Source organism: Telopea speciosissima, chromosome 3, assembly GCF_018873765.1.
Source record: "Telopea speciosissima isolate NSW1024214 ecotype Mountain lineage chromosome 3, Tspe_v1, whole genome shotgun sequence".
NCBI lineage: Eukaryota > Viridiplantae > Streptophyta > Magnoliopsida > Proteales > Proteaceae > Telopea > Telopea speciosissima.
In genome coordinates, this window is record NC_057918.1 from 44,276,621 (window position 1) to 44,297,244 (window position 20,624).

Genomic DNA, 20,624 nt, shown 5'->3' on the forward strand with positions numbered 1-20,624 from the left:
TCTCACGATAGCAATGGGAGATTCTGCACGTCGATACATCAAGGAATGATTTGTAAAAAATTCACTTATGCCGAAAACACCAAAGGATCGAAAGATTTCTGATGCACTCCACAATAGAAACTAAATGACATTTCCCCCAAAACTTATTTAATTCAAGTTTCTGCATAATCTCAAACCTTCAAAGAACGTAAAAATTCAGCACAGAAATTTGATGAAACACCAACATAAGAGCTAGAACTACTTAGATGCGTGTCAAATGAATTTCAAAAAATTTGTCCAATGCTTGCATGACCTGGATTCCCCAACACATTTCCATCAATACAAGTGTATATAATTGCAAGTAATTTTTGTAGAAATCGCTTTTGATTATGATAAGAGGCGTCGAATTTTATTGTCACTAACAGTTTGTTCCTCCATCTTCACTCCATTTAGAAATTCCTTGTACCATTTTGCAGATAATTTTGGTATTCTCTCCAATGTATTGTAGTTCACATAATGAATCCCAAATCGCAAAGAATATCCATTTGACCATTCAAAATTGTCGAGTAGAGACCATATGAAGTACCCCTTCACATTAGCTCCATTACTGTAAATATGATCAGCAAGAGTTGGCAAGGGTTAATAAGGGGAAAAGCATTCGTGCAATAAGCACTAAATATGGGGGAGTGCCTCTTGGCGTGGTGGTGGTTGCCAGTGCAATAAGGTTCTAGCCTAAGTCCAAGGGAGTAGTCATTGGTTTGACTCCCCTAATTGGATGTTTGACATCTTCATTCCACCTCCCACCCCCCATTGGCCGCCCTCTCCTCTCGGAGTTGGGTTGCTACCCTGGTTGCCCTCTTGGGCTGTCACCCCTAGTGGCTTATGAGCCTTCAGTACAATCTGGCCAAAAAAATAAAAATAAAAATAAAAGGTGGCAATTAGTTAAATTCAAGCTGTGTAGAAAAACATTACTATTGGTGCTTATTAATCTTAATCCCTAAATGATTGTACAAATAATTGCAACCTCTAAAGATTTAAAAGATATGATCTTGTTTGATTCTAGCAACGTACCTCATTGCCTTGGTTAGTGAAGTTAAATAGCTATTTAAAAAGTCTACTCTCTTTGTATCATTGAGAAAATCCTCGATTGGAGAATCATGATAGCTTGCATCAGCATACCCTACAAACAAGGTATTGTATTATTATTACGTTACAAGTATATGCATGTGCACAAATGTATACGGTTTGAATTATGAGTGTGCAAAAAAAAAATGCAAGATATCCAAGGGTTTTAAAACTATTATATTGACTAGAAAGCCTTACTTGTTTCTACCTTACTTGGTCTAATACTTGTTTGTGACATGTGAAAGGTCACGAGGGAATATATATGGAGCATTGGATATGCAAAAAATATTATGGATTAGCCACGCGTCAAATTTTAAACTTAAAGTTAGTCATATAACAACCCATGTATGTCCATGCACGCTTGTCCTTTTCAATTGTTTAAGTATTAACATGCAACATTGTCTTGGATTTTCAGAGTTGTAATTTGCCAATTGGCCAACTGGGCAAAAATTTGTCATGTAAGCAAGGAACCTTGATGTCAACTTTTTCACAAAAGTTCTGCCACGATTGACTTACCATATGCTAGGAAATTTGTGTAGACCTAATATTTCTCTGCTTAAAGGAAAGTGGCAATTAAGGGTGTCAAAGTTTAGTTGAATCGGTCAGATCTGTCAAAAGCGACCGATTCAGCCTGGACCAACCAAGTCCTTATTGGTTTGGTTTTGAATTGATTTTATGAAACCATTATAAATTAAAATACAAAAAAGGACTGAACCTGATAAGAAATTGAAACCAGACCATTAATAACCCAATAAGAAACCGAAAACACACAAAAAAAAAAAGATTCCCATTGATTTTCTTATGTATACATGTAAAATCAAAATCAAGTCGTACCGAACCCAATAGTAGCCCGTTTACAAATCGATATAAAAAATATCAATAAGAAATTGGACTAAAATTGACCAGAATCAAAACTTCTTAGCAGTTTGATCTCAAGTTGACCTAGTACCAGACCCAAACCGATTTAGCCCGACAAAAATCGGATTGAACCGAAGGATTGACACCCTTAGTAGCAATCCCCCACTTAGTAACTAGTGTTTTTTTCATATATAAATATGAAATACAATTTAAAAAACTGAAACATGAAAGAATAGGGGCAAAAAAGCAATAAGCAATTTAAGTGAATCACAAGTTTTATTAAATTGTAATGATTAGATCTTATAGTTGCAATTTAATGGAGAGACAAAATTCTAAGATGCTCAATTTCATAGCTACTTTAGTTTGGTTATAGAGGTGGAATATTGATGCAATGGTCCAATTAAACAAATCATTTATAAAAATGACCTATATGAATAAGATAAACATAGGCCAATTATTTTAGCATGTCATACCATTCTCAGTAACTATCATTGGAGTGCTGTGATATCTTTCTTTGAAATACATGACCACTTGCTCCATGCTAGAAGGAACCACATAAAAGTCTGGCATCCCTGTCTAAAAAAGAGGAAAACACATCATTAGAGGTACATAATAAATTTATCCGAATGATAAATAAAGAATTATAAAAAAAAATTTATGGCATTGACAACGGTAGAAAATGTGCTTCTTTTTGCTTCTTTTTTTTTTCTTCTTTTTCTTCAGGGGATATAGTGGACTACTATGATTAATCAAATCATGAAACTAATACTGAAAAGATTCATTTCCCAAAACATAGAATGTTGGAACCCACATACCCCCCCTCCAAAAAAAAGCGGCAAGTTATGTCCATTCAATCAAAGTAGTGGTCAATCGTCTAGAATGAACTAGCTCATTTGGGACACAATAGGTTTTGAGAATAAAATTATCTTTGATCCTAAAATCCCTTCTGTCCTGGATTCTATCAGGAACTTGCATTTAGCTACATGTTAGGGAATTCTAGTTTCCTTCTTGTAATGCCTATGTAATATCTTTGTCGTGGTAGCCTCTCTTCTTTGGGGACAGGCCGGACTCCCCTTCCTCCTCTCCCTCTTTTTCTCTCTTTCTCCTTCATTCTCTTCCTCTTGGGTGTTGTATGTTTTGGACTTCGTTAGATAAATTTATTTTTATTTTTAAAAAAAATAAGTTAACTATTCAATTTTCTTGTTTTTTTTTTCAAAATAAGTTCACCCATTTGACAACTTAATTGTTTGAAATAAATATATCCACAACTTAACTTCTCTTTCACTTACCGGCTCTCCAATAGGACGACCATCTCTTTCTACTGTAGGATTCACAAATGCATCAATTTGTGAAGTCATAGAGTTGCATCGAGAGAACAGGCAATCTTGTGCATAGAAGGTTGTATAATGATTAAGGCCAATATAGTCTAATTTATTTTTCAACTTTTCTTTTTCTTCTCGTGAAAATATTGGTAGTAATGGACCCAATATTTCACGCATTTCAGAAGGATAATCACCATACATTATGGGGTCCAATATCCTGCAAACATAAAACATATGAATATTTCAGAAGAAAATAATTGATGAAAACAAAAATAATTTTAAAAAGATATTTACTAGTTTTCAATTTTATTTATTTATTTATTTGGTGTTGTCATAGTTGTGTTTTAATTCTCCATTTTTTTGTCTGGCTAAGTTAGCCTTCTACCTAATGGAATCATCATCTTAGTCTGGTTATTTCTCGCTTATTGAAAGACTTTTTCAACAAAAAAAAAGAAAAAAACTTGGGCTCAGATTTAGCTATATTCTTAATGTAATCACATCTAAGGCATGATGATTATGTTGGTTATTAAGGTGTCAAAATAAAGATTTGAATCCATATGAGTCTTACCTTATGTAACATTAGGGGATTCTAACTAGAATAAGAGGGACATAAGTTACCTAACAGTCCACAATCGTAGACTCTCCAAAGAAATATATTACTAGTGAGCAGAACTTGATTTGCAATCCCTCGAACACCTTAATGTGTGGTGATAAATTTACATGGAGAAACAAAAAACTAACAAGGCATTATTAGTAGTAATAGCATTTATTTAAGATTATCATCTTATTACATCCACATATAGGTGAGGAATGTAAAATCATTGATTACTAGGCATCTATCTTTACATACACACATGATAAATTTTAAATTGATTACCATGCATGGAAGAAATCAATTGCCCGTTTAGCTGCTAAGTGATCTGCTGGGGTATCTCTATGTGGTTCATACCACATTGCATGTAAAACGATCCCAATCATACCTCCCTGCTTAACCTTTGTTTAAGGTTAAAAAAAATAATAATAAATAATAGAAACATGCTTGCATGAGATTCCAATTATAAACCATATGCATGTAGAGATCACGTAGAAGAAGAAGAAGAGTTTTTATATTACCTGATATTTTCTCCTATAAATGTCTACAACAGTGGCATGTGATAATATCATGTTGTGCGCAGCGACATATGGTTCATTTGCTGGGTTCCCATAACGACAACCATTCGAGGGTTTGGTGCAATGATTGGGTGGGATATCCCCTATGATATAACCAAGTTTTGCTACAAGATTTGGCTCATTCATTGTTGCCCAATATTTCACTCTATTACCAAAAGCTTTGAAACATACTTCAGCAAAATATCTAAAATCTTTTCTACATGTGTAAGTAGTGAAATTTTGAAGAAAATATAATAAAATAAATTAATAAAATGATAAGAATACAATTACAAAATTGAAAAACAACATAGTGAAAATAAAATAGACTTACTGTATTTTCGAACTCAACCATGAGCCATATCGATCTTCAAGTTCTTGAGGAATATCAACATGGGGTGCAATGTAACAAATGGTTGTATTCCTGTTCAAATCCGTAACAATTAAGATAAGAAAAAATTTCTCTAGTTGCAAGTAATTAAAGGGAAATGAAATAAAATTAATTAGAAAAAAAACATTATACTTAGCCCAGCCCATATGAGTCAAAATAACTTAAAATATTACTAAGCATGGTACTTAAAATTTTCAAATGTCCGAATTCCTTCTTTTTTTTTTTTTTTCCATTTCTTGGGCTAGCCCATATGAGTTGCTCCCTTAACTCAAATACAAGGAATCTGGTTGAGAATCAACAATAATACAATTACTGCATTTTTTAATTGTGCCATATATATTAATATGTCATTGGTGGTAATGATTAAATAGGTTCCATTTTGTTCTTAATTTCAGTTCCATTCCCCTCAATTTACTTCCAAACAAACAAAACCCAAAAATTTAAATTAAAAATAAATAAATAAGGAATTTTACCTTTTTGTAAGAGAGCATTAATTAGCTTGTTGTAAAATTCAATTCCTGCAGGGTTAACTTCTCTGAATCTACCTTCTGCATTTAGGATAGAATTGAAACATAAATATATCAAGTAGTGTTCTTATTTGTTTTAATTAATGTCAATAGAATTGAACATAGTAAAACTTACTTGGTAGGATTCTAGACCATGAAATGGAAAATCTATAAGAATTCACTCCAAGGGAATGCATTAACTCCACATCTTCCTGTTTGACAATCAACTTTAAATTATAGACCCAAGTTCTAGATCTTTACCCAAGTAATAAGATGCAATAAACTTGGTCTTTATTTATACAACAAAACAACTTAAAAATGAATAATAAGCTTTCAAAGATTAGAATCTGGTTAAAGTTGAGATTTAACCCTTTCATATAATGCCGGCCCTCATAATAATTTTAGGGATCATATGAGTGTGGACCAGCCTTCAATCCTTAAATAGGTCAAAAACTATGTCCTCTCAAATTGGCACCCTTTCGTCCAAAACATTTATTCCAGATAGTTAGGTTGTATGATTCAAGATTTTCTTTTGGGGTCGGGTTTGGGCTACATTGTATTCAATCGTGATTATTTGATATGAAAGTGACTTATTATGTTATTTTCAATAGTTGTCTTTGTCCATGTGAAATGAAATGATTTACCCTCATGGAAAAAAGAAGTGTTATACTAAAAGGGTTCAAAAGTAAGGTTACAATCTTGTTTTAACCAACCTTGGTGACAACAAGATTTTCCCAAAAAAATATTTGCTTCAAAAGAGCTATACTAGTTTCCAAAAAAAATATTTGTTATTATGAAGAACTTAATAAGAAATGAAAGGTATTTGAACACGTACCATGTAGCGGTGGTAGTGATCGGTAGAAACATCTGCATTGCTTCCATCCTTGATACCTCCTATAAGATGAACCAAAAAATATTGTTTAGATACTAGAGTAATTATTAAATTAATGAGTGATCATTAGTGTCATCTCCACTGTCTTCTCATGCTATTGATTATCCAAGGTCACAAATGAATAAATCCAGATTTCGTAGCCATTGTTAAGAGGTGCTATGAAAATTGTTGTTTTACCCTAAGGTTTTGTAGCTAAGTTGGCAATGACCAACACCTCACAATTAAGATGTCATAAATTCAACTCTCCTTCAGAAGCACCTATAAAAAAAATATATATAGTAATGGACCCAATTAAATTTCATTATTTTGGAATTTATCCAGTCTAAATTTTTATCTTTGTTGGAACTTCCTTGAGAGTGTAGACCATTTATTTTTTTTTCTATCTCTTCTCTAAGTCGGTTTGGGGTAACATTCTAGAAAATGTTGGTCTGTTCCTAGAGTTATCCTTCTACTAACAGAGAATAGAAGTAGACTATGTAATCTTTCAATAGCAAAATCGTTGACACTCTTGGTAAATTGTTTTTTAGTACAGTGAATCATCATATCTGGCGGGAACAAAATAAGAGGAGGACTTTTTTCTCGTGTTCTATTGAACAAATCTAAGACACCATTACTTTTGAGATAAGAAATAAAATTCTTCATAGATGTGCTATTTACCCAGATACTACGAGAAATAGACATCTTGTGTTGGCTTGAAATCTTCTTCTTGTTTTTCCCCCTACTTTTGATGAATCTTCTATTTTCTTTGTTTCTCTCCTCCCCCTTCCCTCCTTGTTTTATTGTTCCCACATTTGTTAGGTTGTTTTATCCCCCTGGATTTTGTTGTATCTATTTTGATGGTTGCTCAGTTTTCTTTTGTTGAGGTCTGTCCCCCTTGCTAGCCTTTGGTTTTTGGATTTTATCTCTCTTTTCAATAATAAATTATCCTTTCACAAAAAAAAAATTGGTACCAAATATATGTTAATTAGGATCTCACAATATGCTACAAATAGAGCTAAACTTCATTGATTCTCTAATCTTTCCATTTAGGAATATCATCGTTAATGCAAAGTGTAATGCCTTAAATTTGATTTATTTGTTCACGACTCATGAAAAGATTTCAAAGTAGTAGTCAATTTTAGTAATTTAAAAAGGAATTCCAGAAGTAGTGGATTGTAGACTGCATCTCAAAAAAGTAAGGTCAAAAGTGGAAGTTACCTGGCAGATGAGTAAATGCATCCCAATTGTTGAGGCTTTTGTTACCTTCTAAGTAAGCACCTTCAACCTGGAAAGGTATGTATCAAGCAATAAATCAAAACACTTAAGAAGATGGTCAGAGCTTCTGCAAATTGTGCAAGAGATATAGTAGCTTGATAACACCAAAATGGGAGAAAGAATGCCACCCGATCACGCAGCGCACGCCACACCTGTATATAGACACATGGGTGCACGTAATGACCGCTGCAACCCCTTGGAACGATGGAAATGACCAGGGGTACGGTGATCATTTTGCGCGCCCCTGTGTCTCGATGCAGGGGCAGCGTGCACTGCACGACTGGGTGGCGTTCTCTTTCCCTAAAATTTTTTTATCTCATATAGTTCAGATAACATAAATCCATGAAATTTAATGTGCAATAACAAATCAAGAGGACACTAAATAAGAGTTTGTAAAAGTTCTTGTGTCTATTCATGAAACCCTCTATCGAATATGGGTAGACCACCAAATTTGATAATCCGTTTGTTTTTGGTTATTCCGTTTTGTTTTGGTTTGGTTCAAGATATTGAATATAGAAATCAATATTGAACCCAATCGAGAATAAGAACACATTTTCAAAACCAAAACTGAACTGACTCGGTTCGATGAGTCGGTTCAATTTGGGTTTTTATTCTATTTCATTTTCAGTTTCTCATTCGGTTTATATCCTATTACTTAGACATGTCACCAATAAATAATATAGAATTGAGCCTCCAACTACTAATACAAATTGACTTGAATACAGTGCACAATCTTCAAGAAAAATAGAATGTTCAATTATCTAATTTTGTGAAGAATAAAAAAAATATAGTTCAAAATTAACAATGTATATTTAATCACTTGGATTCATAAGGATGAATATTAAAGAAATGCCCCAATTTTCTTGTGACTTAATGATGTTTTATGCCTTTATCTTAGAAAATTTAATTGGTTCTTCCCTTCACCATATCTGAACAAGCTGTAACTACTAATACAATTTAGAATAAATTCAGTTCAATGCTAATCAAACGGTTTTACCCTTGAAATTGAAATCGAACCAAAATTGAGAAAAAATCCTTATTTTAAAACCAAAATTGAATCGATTCTTCTGCGATTCGGTTCAAAACCCGGTATGCCACATAGAAAATTAAAAGTGTTAAAAAAATGTTTAAACATAAATATAAGGATAAAAATTTGAGGAAATAATCCCAATATATGGAGGTATATGGTTGCATTGACTTTAAAATTGGATATGTGGTGAATCAACAACTTGCCTATCTATTATTTCCACGTGGGTGCTATGTGTTGTATGGGCAGTCTTTCCTATATGTGACCAAGCTACAAAGAACTTTTCTCCTTTGGAATGTAAATCCTCAAAAATATTTTCCATTAATTTATATATTAATCCCTTTGTAATACGATGTCTAGTTAGTTTAAATTATTCTTTTTATATTTGTAATCTCCCTACAAAGTATATATAGAAGAGTTATATATATATATATATATCAATAATCTCTAATAAAGCAATAAAGAGTATTATCAACTCTATACTATAGGGGCAAAAACTTTATGACCAAGATTGCACCTATGGTGCAAGAAAACTTTCTCCATTCTCTAATATATAATAATGGACATTAGTAGAATTTTTGCAATTTTCCAACTCTCGTCGCACTTTAAACCATTAAAATATGCTTATTTTTTTATGAAAATTGACCAATAAATGGTTGTGGTACTTTATAACATGGATCCACCCAACAAATGATAAGAAGTTCAATATTATTAGTGTATCAAGTAAACCATAACTTAAATCCTTTTCAAGTAAATGTACCATTTGTAGCATTGGTACCCATACTAATACTGCTTATCAATTCTTGGGACTACAATTTTGAGAGTGGGAATATAAAGGTTAAAAAGGGGTACATCTGGTTTTCACCAAGTAGTGAACTAAGAAAAAGGGGTGCATCTGGTTTTCACCAAGTAATGAACTAAGAAATGTAACCTTACTTTCATAAATAAAAAAAAAAGAAATGTGATCTTACTTTTTTGCCCTTTGTATTATTCTGAAAAGTTATTTAATGTGGGGTAATCTCGTCATTTAACATGAATAATAACAACTTTTGAAAATGACATAATGATAAATCACTTTCAACTTATTTTGAAAACTTTGGTGATTAAAATAACTTTCAGTAATAAGACAAGAGGCCAAAATGAACCGTTACAATCTTGTTGTAACCAACCTTAGTTATAACAAGATTTTTCGGATAAAAAATAACTTGAACAACTAATGTGAAATTAAACTTGACTACCACCCAAAAAAAGCACATTGTCATAAAAGAAAGAAATGAGTTGGTTGGTTGGAGTGTTTCCTTAATTACCTGATAAGCAGACGTTGCAGTTCCAAAAAGAAACGTTAGAGGGAACTGACTGCGATGCAAGAGGCAACTAGTGAAACAGAATAGTTGAGTAAAACAAACGACTGCAAAGAATAATTTCATCATCTTGATAATGTTTTTTTTGAAATTGCGTAACCAAAGGTCTTCTATTATGTTCTATTTTGGGCCATCTATATTTATATAGAAGCAAGTACTCAAGGAGAGTTATGATTCAAACAACACTTCTTTGCCTCACATTTCAGGAGATTTCATTTGGTGGCATGAAGAAGCATAAAGTATTCAAATACTTCTTTCTTCATACAAAAATGCCCTGTACCTCATGCCTCATGCCACCTTATTGTTTTGTGTGACGCATACATGCATGTATTGAACTATTGATTTTCCTTCCTCTTTTCTTTGTCCTTAATATAGCCTCTATATTTTTATGCATTTAAAAAATTCTGATGCTATTTTTTACAATTGTATTTAATTTTTTATCTCTTATGCTCATTTTGGTTGCCTGTTAAAACTTTCGAAGTCAACTATTGTCATATATGAAATCTGATGTCATCTTTTTAATTAATTAGAAGGTCTATATCAATAAAAGCAAAAGATGTTTGACTTTTAATGCAATTGTTCAAAAGTTATTGATAACATAAGTTGAAAGTATGGTCAACAATTGTCATACTTCATAAAATATAAAAACACAAGGCTATTAAAAGGGTTTGTGTAATTAATAGTATGAGTATTTTTTTTTGGTAATATTAATAGTATGAGTGTTATTAAAAGTGAAAATAGTTTCACTTACCGTTATAATTTCGTCATTTTCTTATTAAAAAAATATATTTTTTAAATAAAATCAAAATGCAATAAAGTGTTTTAAATTTTAATGTAATAATACTAAAATGTAAAAAGTAAAATGGTTTTACTTTTGAACTGATTTGAGTCCGTCCAAACCGAAAATGTCCTGACTGCAATCGAATTGAATCGAGTCAAATTCTAAGCTGATCCAAGTATTAAAAAAAAATCAAACCATTTTGTTCTTATTAAACCGAATTGGTTACATATGTTCGAATTTAAATTTCTATTTCTTTATAGAGATTCAAAGTCGGCCCTCTTGAGGATAAGGATTATGGGCCCTTTTGGATGCAATGGCAATAGAATATTACTCAAAATATTATAAATAGATTTAGAATCCTGGTTGAAATGGAAATCTATTTCGTACAAGACCCTGTACATAAGAGGACCTCATCACTATGAAATGTGACTGCATTCTTTGGATCATCAATGACTAAGACTCAAGCGAATTAAAGCCGGTGTCCTGGGAATGCACGAACATTTCATGAGTGAGAGAATTACTCAACATGGTCACCACTGCCCGATTGGAAAACATCAAGATAGAGATTGTCCGTGGATGGTCGGATCGGAATTTGGATCCAATGCTGTTTTAGAAATGGTTTTTGCAAAACCTATTTTCACATAAAATGATAGATTATATGTAGTTTCAATTGAAAATATTTTATCGTATTTTGCGGGACCCGATCACGTACACAGACGCTCTTGTATGGACATGTGCTATGGAATAGGGTTTGGCAGTACATGTGTACATGCCCTAGATTCCATAATGATGATGTACATTAGTGGTGTGTTGGTACATGGTAATTAATTATTATGTGAGGGTATAATTGGAATTTTCTAATTAATTAATTATTTATTGGATAAGGTGCTATTTTATTTATCCATTAAATATAAAATAAATAATTAATTAAACATTTTCTATTAGATTCTGCTTCTTCACCAATTAGAAGCCCATCAGGTTTAAACGGGTTCAAGTCAAAGAGGAGAGAGAGAAATAAACTCTCACTGGGTTTATTCAAAATAGGGTTTTAGAAACCCTCATTATATAAACACCTAAAAAAAGTGGAGGGGGGCACCATGTTTTTTCCAGCCTTGGGCGGATTTTTGGTGCTCCCCCTCCTCCCCGTTTTTGGCTCTCAAACTCTCTTTCTCTCCTTCTTGCTCTCTAGATTTTGAGAGTTTGGGTTTTGGAAACCCAGATTTATGCTTGAAGATCTGAAGAGATTATTGGTTTGACTTGGAGAACCTTGGCTGCACCATTGGAAGTTCAAGTTTGTTTACCTGGTGTGCTCATTGGAGGAAGAACCACTGTCTATTGGAGGAGAAACACTTGAGGCTCAACAGGTTAGCAAGTTCTTGTTAATTCCTCTTGTTTTTAATTATATGATAATCATGGGATATGAAAGAAACCCGAATCGATATCTTTCTGCTGCGCATTCAAGTATGGGTGGATCCCTCTTTCCATGGGATGGAAAAGAGATGAGTTTTCTCTCTCTTATGGATCCCATAATTTTATGGGACTAGAAAGAGAAGGATTGGGTATTGGTTTTTCATACCAAACCCTAATTGGGTCATAGTAGGGTTCCCTTGGGCGATCATAGGCAACCCTAAAATTTAAATAGGGTACCCATGGGATAACCCAGATTTCAATTGTTGTGAACCTAAGATAATTTTTCTTTTTGGTTTCCTAGGGGAACCGAGGAGATGATCCCATGGTCTGCAATTTGACTAACACTGAGTTCATGCAACCGGTTCATTACAAGTTGACACCTCCTTCTTTTAGAAGGTGTAGGGTGTTGTGGCACTCTTATCAATCGTGTTTCTTAGATCAATTGATTGATGATCCAAATATATTCAGTTTAGATCCTACCTGAACATATATGGGAAGATAACAGAAGAAAGATCAATAACCATGCTTTTAATTACGAGCACACAAACAAGCTTCTTCTTTCTCTAAATATCTTGAAAGGTTTCTCCAAAGAGAAATCCATACCACAAATCCCTTGGAAAAGATGGAATCCCACAAAGAACACAAATACTTGGAGAGCAAGAGATAGAGAGAGAGGAAATTTGGTTTCCAATAAATGGCCTTAGTGTTAGAGAGACTCTATTTGTAACTAACACACTAAGCCCCCCCCCCCTTTTTCACACTCACACTAGGAATAAAGAAAGGAGGGGGTAGAGAGTCGGTCACTTAAGTAGCTGGCCCACTCTCCCCTTGCTCGAGGGTAGGGCCGGTTGCCCTTTATGCTCACCACAGATCGGGCCCAAGGACGGTTCCTACTTACATCTCCCACTCCCCCACACAGGGTGCATTAGCTCAACTATGCATCCAAGTTTCTCACAATTGTGTAACTCTTCATATAGAAAATGGGACGCGCAACCTAATGAGATAATATAAAATAGGAGTACTATATTAAGCTTCCATCTAACTAACATAGCACATCACTCGCAAACAATCTTGAAATACCCTAAATGATCCAATTATACCAGATTTAGCACTCTCGATCCCTCATGATGATCAGTGCTAACCCCTTGTATGTAATGTACTTATGATTACATCGATCACAAACACGATAAGTCGCCCGACCAATGAGTCACAAAATAAAGGTTTAATATCAAATGCTTTCCCTGAGCCCCTCATGTCAATCCGATTATCTCCAACAACTTTCCCAATCGTGTTCCACTGAACTGCATCATCCATGATCTTAAGGAGTACGTCAAAGTAGCGTCATTGGGTTTCTACTTCATGACATTGTCTTAGGTAATAAGGGTACTTAGGGATTAATATAATCCACATGGCTCACATGGTATTGAAGTAGGGATCCATTCAGTCACTCTCACTATCGGTCAGTATAAGCACATACAGTATGATATGTATGCTTTGGCATAACTCCCACTGAGGTGGGAATGTCACTTTAAAAAAATAAACATCATATGGATCTTAGTCTAGCTATTGTGCCAAGCACCTAACCTGAGTTTCTAGCGCAGTTACCCTTATGGTTTCTGCTTGAAACCTCACATCCGACTTTTCATAGGCTATGTGGAAGTGTGGTATCTTCCATGTTGGACCAAATAAGGTCTCATCTTAGCTCTGACTAAGGTGCCATGAAGAACAAATGCTCATCGGTTCTACCCACAAGCGCCAAGGTGAGTCACCCGTGTGAGTGGGTCGACTCAATGCTTAGTGGCATCTTTACAATAATAAATGAATGTGTATACACAATATTACTCAAACAAATATATCTCATAAATAAATGAAAGAGAGATACAAATAAATGTTCATCCATAAAAGTGTCCCAAAGTAAAATACATATCACATTTGCCTCAATCCCAAGTTCTTAACATGAACCAGGAAAACATCTCTGGCAATGGGCTTCGTTAAAGGATCAGCCAACATACTACCAGTGGAGATATGCTTCAAAACTACTTCACCATGCGCAACCATGTTTCAAATGTAATGATATCGTATGTCAATGTGCTTGGCTCTCCCATGAAACTTGGGGTCCTTCACAAATGCCAGTGTTGTTGTATTGTCACAATGTATAAGCACAGCGGCGTCTGAGTGAGTAGAAACACTTAGTATTTGCAAGAACCTTCTGAACCAAATGGCCTCCTGAACTGTTGTCGAACATGTGACATACTCTGACTCCATCGTGGATAGTGTGATGTAAGTCTATTTCTTGCTACTTTAAGTAGCGACGCCGCCTCCTAGGATAAATACATACACTGAGGTGGATTTGCGCTCGTCTCTGTCACTAGCCCAATCAGCATCATTATAGCCTCAGTCTCCAATTTGAACCACTATAGGTGAGCAAGGGGTCTATAGTCCCATGTAGGTATCGAAGGATCCTCTTTACTGCTTGCCAATGAATTGGTCCTAGATTACTCTAATAATAGCTAACAATGCCGACAACGAAGCCGCATGCACATCATCGCATACATCAGACTACCTACTATGGCCACATTGGATATTTTGAACATTTTTTTTCTTTCTTCATCAATTTTAGGGCATTGGTCTAGGCTCAAATTGCATGCCTTATCCAGTGGACTATCTATGGGTTTTGAGTTGATCATATGGAATCGATCCAGGACTTTCTTTATGTAAGTCTTTTGAGACAAACTAAGAAATCTCCTAGCATGGTCCCTCACAATCTTCACTCCCAACAGAAAGTTGGCCTCCCCATGTCCTTCATCTCAAACGTAGAGGGCAACCACTCTTTATTGGAGACAATTAACTCCATGTCATTCCCAGCTAGTAGGATGTTATCAACATATAAGGATAGGATAAGGAAACCTTCCTTGTACCGTTTACATACATGCAGTGGTCTTTTACAACAAGGGGTCATATCAGATAGGGACTCTCTATATCTCTATGAAAATATCGGTGGTGCTGCAATTCTTTAGTCGGACAATCTCTGATGCTTCACCTTTAACCTATTCATGGAACTAAAGATCGGTGGTGCTACAATTCTTCAGTCGGACAATCTCTGATGCTTCACCTTTAACCTATTCATGATTAGATTGAAGCTACACAAGTGTAGGCAATATTCCCTGCATGAACAAACCCTAAGGTTTTGAATGGCTGGAAAAGAGGAAACGAAGTCCTTAGATTGGGGTTTCTTCTGCATAAAATAGGAGAAGAAGTCCTCTTAGCTTCTGAACTAATCTTTGCCTATGATAGCTCACTTCAAATCATTTTGAGAACACTCCATTCTAACAAGGGAAATAGAACTTAGATCTTTGTACGGGAATTTACAACATCATAAATGAGATCGGTGTTTTGATCGTATTCATAGTAGTGTCACCGTCGACAAGCAAGATCGGAATTTGAAGGAAACAAAAGGTTCTGGTTCAACGAAAATCAATTCCAAGACTCGTGGGATCACCAAAGGTTGACCTCCAAAGCTTGATTTTCTGATGTTAGGGTTTGTAGAGAGAATAGAGAAGAAGGGAGAGGAGTAGCTCCCCAAGATCCTAACATGTATGCTTATGGAGCAATCTTGTGGAGCTGCTGCTATGGAAATGCGGCGGTGGTAATGGTGAACAGCAGAGGGAGAGAGGTATGGGAGGGAATTGAGAGAGTGAGCGAGAGAAGAAGAGAATAATTAGGGGGAGAGAGAAACATGTGAGATATAAAAGGGATTAATATTTTCCATAATAGAGAAATAAGAGAGAGAATCTAATGTTAGAAAGGAAGAATATGGTATTTTTTATAGATACTCCGTCACTGAGAATAGAAAAAAATCTCCTGTGCGATAGGAAGTATATGGTATTTTTATAAAGAATAAAGAAAAAATAAATAAAAGGGTACCAATGATATGAGAAGAATAAAAAAGAAATAACAAAAAGATAATGAATGAGAGGGGGTAATTTTACAAAAAAGAAGGATAAAATAGTCAAGTGAAAAATTTGCCACAAAACATGAGTTCATGCACTTATATAATAGTATGATATGATATGATATGATATATATCTTACCTGTAATTATCCTTCGTTCATTGAATATAAATATATATATATATATATTCATATTTATACATACAAACAACTATGCATCCAACATTCCATTATTACTGTACACCGTAATAGATACAAAGTACTACATATTCAATCCACCAATGTTTAAGTTCGGGGTGTCGTATCGTTACTGTATATATATATCTAAGGGTTTTAATCCTAGTCGCTAGTAGTGTGAAAACTAGAGTATACCTTTACATATACATCCTTGCATTTCATGAATTGTTAATCTTTGACAATCCTATAGATTCAATCATAGTCCCAATAGAGCTTCACCACTCTGATACCATCTGTGATGCACTAGTCCCGAGATAAGAGAAATGTGCTAATCTCACGGGTGCTGACCGTAAGGTCGAAACAATAATCTATGAATCACAATCAAATTTGACATTTTAATTACCACAAATCTAATACATCAGAGTTTACAACATTTGTGGAAGCAAACTAAAATGAAACATATTACACATCAATGCCCTCCGGCACACAATATGTGACCAATTATCGGAAGCAACTGGGGTCTTATAAGTACATGTCATGCCTTGGTTGGAGATCATGGTTCCTTCGGGTATTTCCTTCGTCCTGTACAACATCATTCAACTCTGTCCAAGTTGTGTACGACAATATCGATATCCATAGGTTCCTGGACTCCTCATCACTGGGACACCTAAAAATACACTGAAGAAAGGGGGTCCCCAATGGGGAGAGCTAAAAAGGTTCAATGAGTAGAAATACCTTAAAATACTCCCAACCAAAAAAAATTCATTTAATAAACCTTTCTCTTTGAAAACGCTTTTGAAAAGCTCATTAATCAATCATAAAATCCATCATGTATTAGTATTGTACCAATCATGTACACATCACCCTTTTGTTTGAAAAACCCATTTACACTACTAACCTCACACCCAAAATCATACCATACTCACGCTAAGGATGAGCTGGGTCACATTACAATTCCTTACTCAATTCCCAAAACATCAAATCATTGCCATATTTACACACTCAAGGTTGAATATTGGCCTCACAGTAGTATCATTTTCTCAATTATGTCTCAAGATCAAGCCATACTTGCACTCACGACGAGGTGGACCCAAAATAGTATCTACACAATTTTCATCCCCATGCTTGCTACAACAGGTGGAGGTATCCATCTCATTTCATCTCTCATCTCTACCACGTCCTCTCTACACCATATCTGTACCCACCATCCCATCCTTACCCCCCGCTAGGTATGGTACGTGCCTATGGTTTCCCTATGATCCCATGCATCCCCCTCCGTCCACATGAGGTAAGCCGACATTTTCATTCCACAAAGTGAGGCATCCCACTCTACAAATTGAGGTATCCATCATCCCACTCTCCAAAGTGAGGCATCTATCTTCCCACTCTCTAAATTGAGGTATCTCACACTACCATATTCGTACCCTCCATGCAATCCCCCCTTCCACGTGAGGTACGCACCTATGGTCAAAATCTCTCATGCAATCCCCCCGTCCATTCACAATCACAAGGCATGACATCAATTCATAGAATTCACATCATCTCGCAATTATAAGATTCAACTCAATATCATTCTCATATTATCTTAGCACATCGTCATGATCACATTCATTCATCCAATATTCCAAACAAAATCAAGTCATTCATCCCATATTATGCATAACATAAAATATACTCTTTGTTGGAAAGGATTCCAAGGTAAACCCACTCACCATATTGAGCAATCAACGGATTACCCCACCGAAGATCCTGGGTTTTCCAATAAGCACATCACCATATGGAAAACAAATAGGGTCATCAAAACATGTCCTTACTCTTGTATAAACCCAAGGTCACACCCCCAGTAGATCCCACTCATCATAACATCTCGTTTCCCACAAAATAGGGGTATATCGGACTCACCGGTAGGTACTGGGATTCCCTACCAGACTCACCGGTATCCAATCTACCAGCATTCTCTATTCCAAAAATTTTAAGCATTTTACTATCGGACTCGCTGGAAGGTTCTATTAGAGATCTCGCAAGTGCACAGAACTTGCTCGAGATTCGGATTTTGGGGTTTTTCGCAAGGGGTTTTCAATCCCAACCTCTACACCTGGTTTCCCAACACTTCTTAAGGCCAAACACCTCATAGTGGCTAGGTTTATGATGTGGATTAAGTCATGACAACTCCCATCCATATACCATTTCCAGTTCTCCCCATTCTAGGGTTTTTCAACTTCATTCAAAGTTTGAATCCACTATCCCTCCGCATTTCTTTCAAAATCGGTTCCATACACACGTGCATTGGGTCTTAAAACACCCTTTGCAACTATTAAACTTAAGCCCCTACTTGTACAAATGAAACCAAATGAAAAATGAGGTATTTACTTCGCGGGAGACTTAGAAACTCTAAGTCGGTGAGGATCGGCAGGTCTCCCACCCATTTCCTAGGTCGCGTGAGCTCCGCCGCTTTCCAATGCCGCCCATTCCGGTTCTTTTCTAGGTAGAACTCCCCAGCTTGGTCAGTGGAGGCCTTCCTCACCCTTTATCTTCTCCTTTTCTTTCTCTCCTCTCTCATTCTTTCTATTTTGTTTTCTTTTGGTGTAGTAAATAGTGTTCACTGGCTAAGCCTTGTAGCCTTATATAGGCTAGCCCTTGGACCTAGTTGGTCCAGCCATGGGTCTGACCTATAGTTCAAGTGAACCCAGTCGAACCAAGAAATAAATTCTCACATGGTATACGGTCAATATAGTCAGTCCATTGTTCATCTAATATTCATTTAGACTATGTTTGAGTTAAAATAATACCACAAGCATACGGGTCAATCGTAGCTACGGGTTGAACACGAGGAGATATACGCCACTCTATTTAACTAACTTAAAAGTAATGCAAAGTTAACCAAATTAAAGTGTTAAATTAAACTAATAAAAATTAATGCAACCTAACTCATAAGCATCTAAAAAAATTAAGGGATTAAATTGGCGTCCTAACACATTAGCATCTAACCTATCAAACTAACGCAAATTGAAAGGAATAAAAATGCAGCCACACATAATAACCACATAAAAAGGAATAAGGGAATAAAAGTGCATCCACAAACCACAATCATATAAAAAAAATAAAAGAAATAGAGGGAGAAGAAGAAGAAGATAGAGAGAGATAGAGGAGAGGGAGAATGAGATTAAGGGTTTAGAGAATGAAAACTTGGATGTGCTTGAACCGGACTGAAATTGCTTCCTCTTCTAAATCTCCAAGTCTTGTTATCAACTTAGAAACTTAGACTATAAAGCTTGAAACTAAACTAGAATTATTACAACCATATTGAAGACATAAAATTAAAGCATGAATCAAAAGCATCACAACCATGAAATTGAAAGCATGAAATCAAACTAGAACTTAGAAAGCCAAAAACTAGAAGAAGAGAAGAAGAAATTTCACTAATTAATTGAACTAAAAACTACATTAAAAATCGAATTAAAATTGAACTAGAAACTAACTAAAAATTTGAACTAAAAACTAACTTGTTACAACCCAAAGGGCAAGGGGTATTTAGGGGGAAGGGAGAAGAGAGAAGAGAAAAGAGGGAAGTGGTAGGAGAAATATTCCCTAAGAAAAGAGAATATTCTCTTCTCCTTCCTCCTTTACATTGCCTTGAGTCCCAAGAAAAAAGAAAAAAAATAGAAAGAGGGAGAGAAAAGAATCCTAGATACATAAACCTTCTATTTATTAAAAATTAACTTTCTAATTTGAACTTGTGCTTTATTTTCTTTGTAGGTGTCTTCTCCAAGCAATGAGATCAATGCATCTTTGACTTTTCAACCTTCCATAGATGAGAAAATATTTTTCAAAAGAAATCTATCCCAAGTAGAATTTCAAAAGTGCCCTTGAAAAGTTGGAGGAGAGAGAGAGCAAGGGTGTTGACTAGGATTTCACTCACAATTAATGAAATGTCAAATCTCTCCTTTAAAAAACGTGGAGCATGGTATGTTTATATGGGCTTCACTGTTGTATTCCTTACAAAAAATCACCCAAAATAGACCCGAATTTTGTCCAATTTGGAGTTTGGGAGCCCAAGATATCTCAAGTTGAAGTTGGACTGCTCCGGAGCCTTCCAAATGGAATCTTTCGGCTGACAGAAAGATAACTTCTGATAATTGTGCTAAGGCCCCTAGAATCCGAACTTCCACTTTACTTTGTCTCCGATCGACTGTCAATACTTACAAATAAACCCCTATCCACGAAAACGGCCGTAACTTCTTCGTTTCAACTCGGAATCAAGTGTCGTTTGAACCGTTGCGAAGCTAATTCGATGGGCTACGGATCCATACTATTGACACCTCAAAATTATGCTAAAGGGCCCACTATAATCACATTCAAATTAGATTGATTGGTGTGATTCTTTCAGTGCTCAATCCAAACTTGATTTTCTCAACTCCTGGGCGCTTCCGGCTATTCTTAGCCTC

The 20,624-nt window shown here is 35.3% G+C and overlaps 1 pseudogene; it reads right to left on the minus strand.

The window, feature by feature from the left end:
- Nucleotides 1–366: 366 nt before the first annotated feature.
- The window catches only part of LOC122655210, a 41,970-nt pseudogene continuing 21,712 nt past the window's right edge, over nt 367–20,624 (minus strand).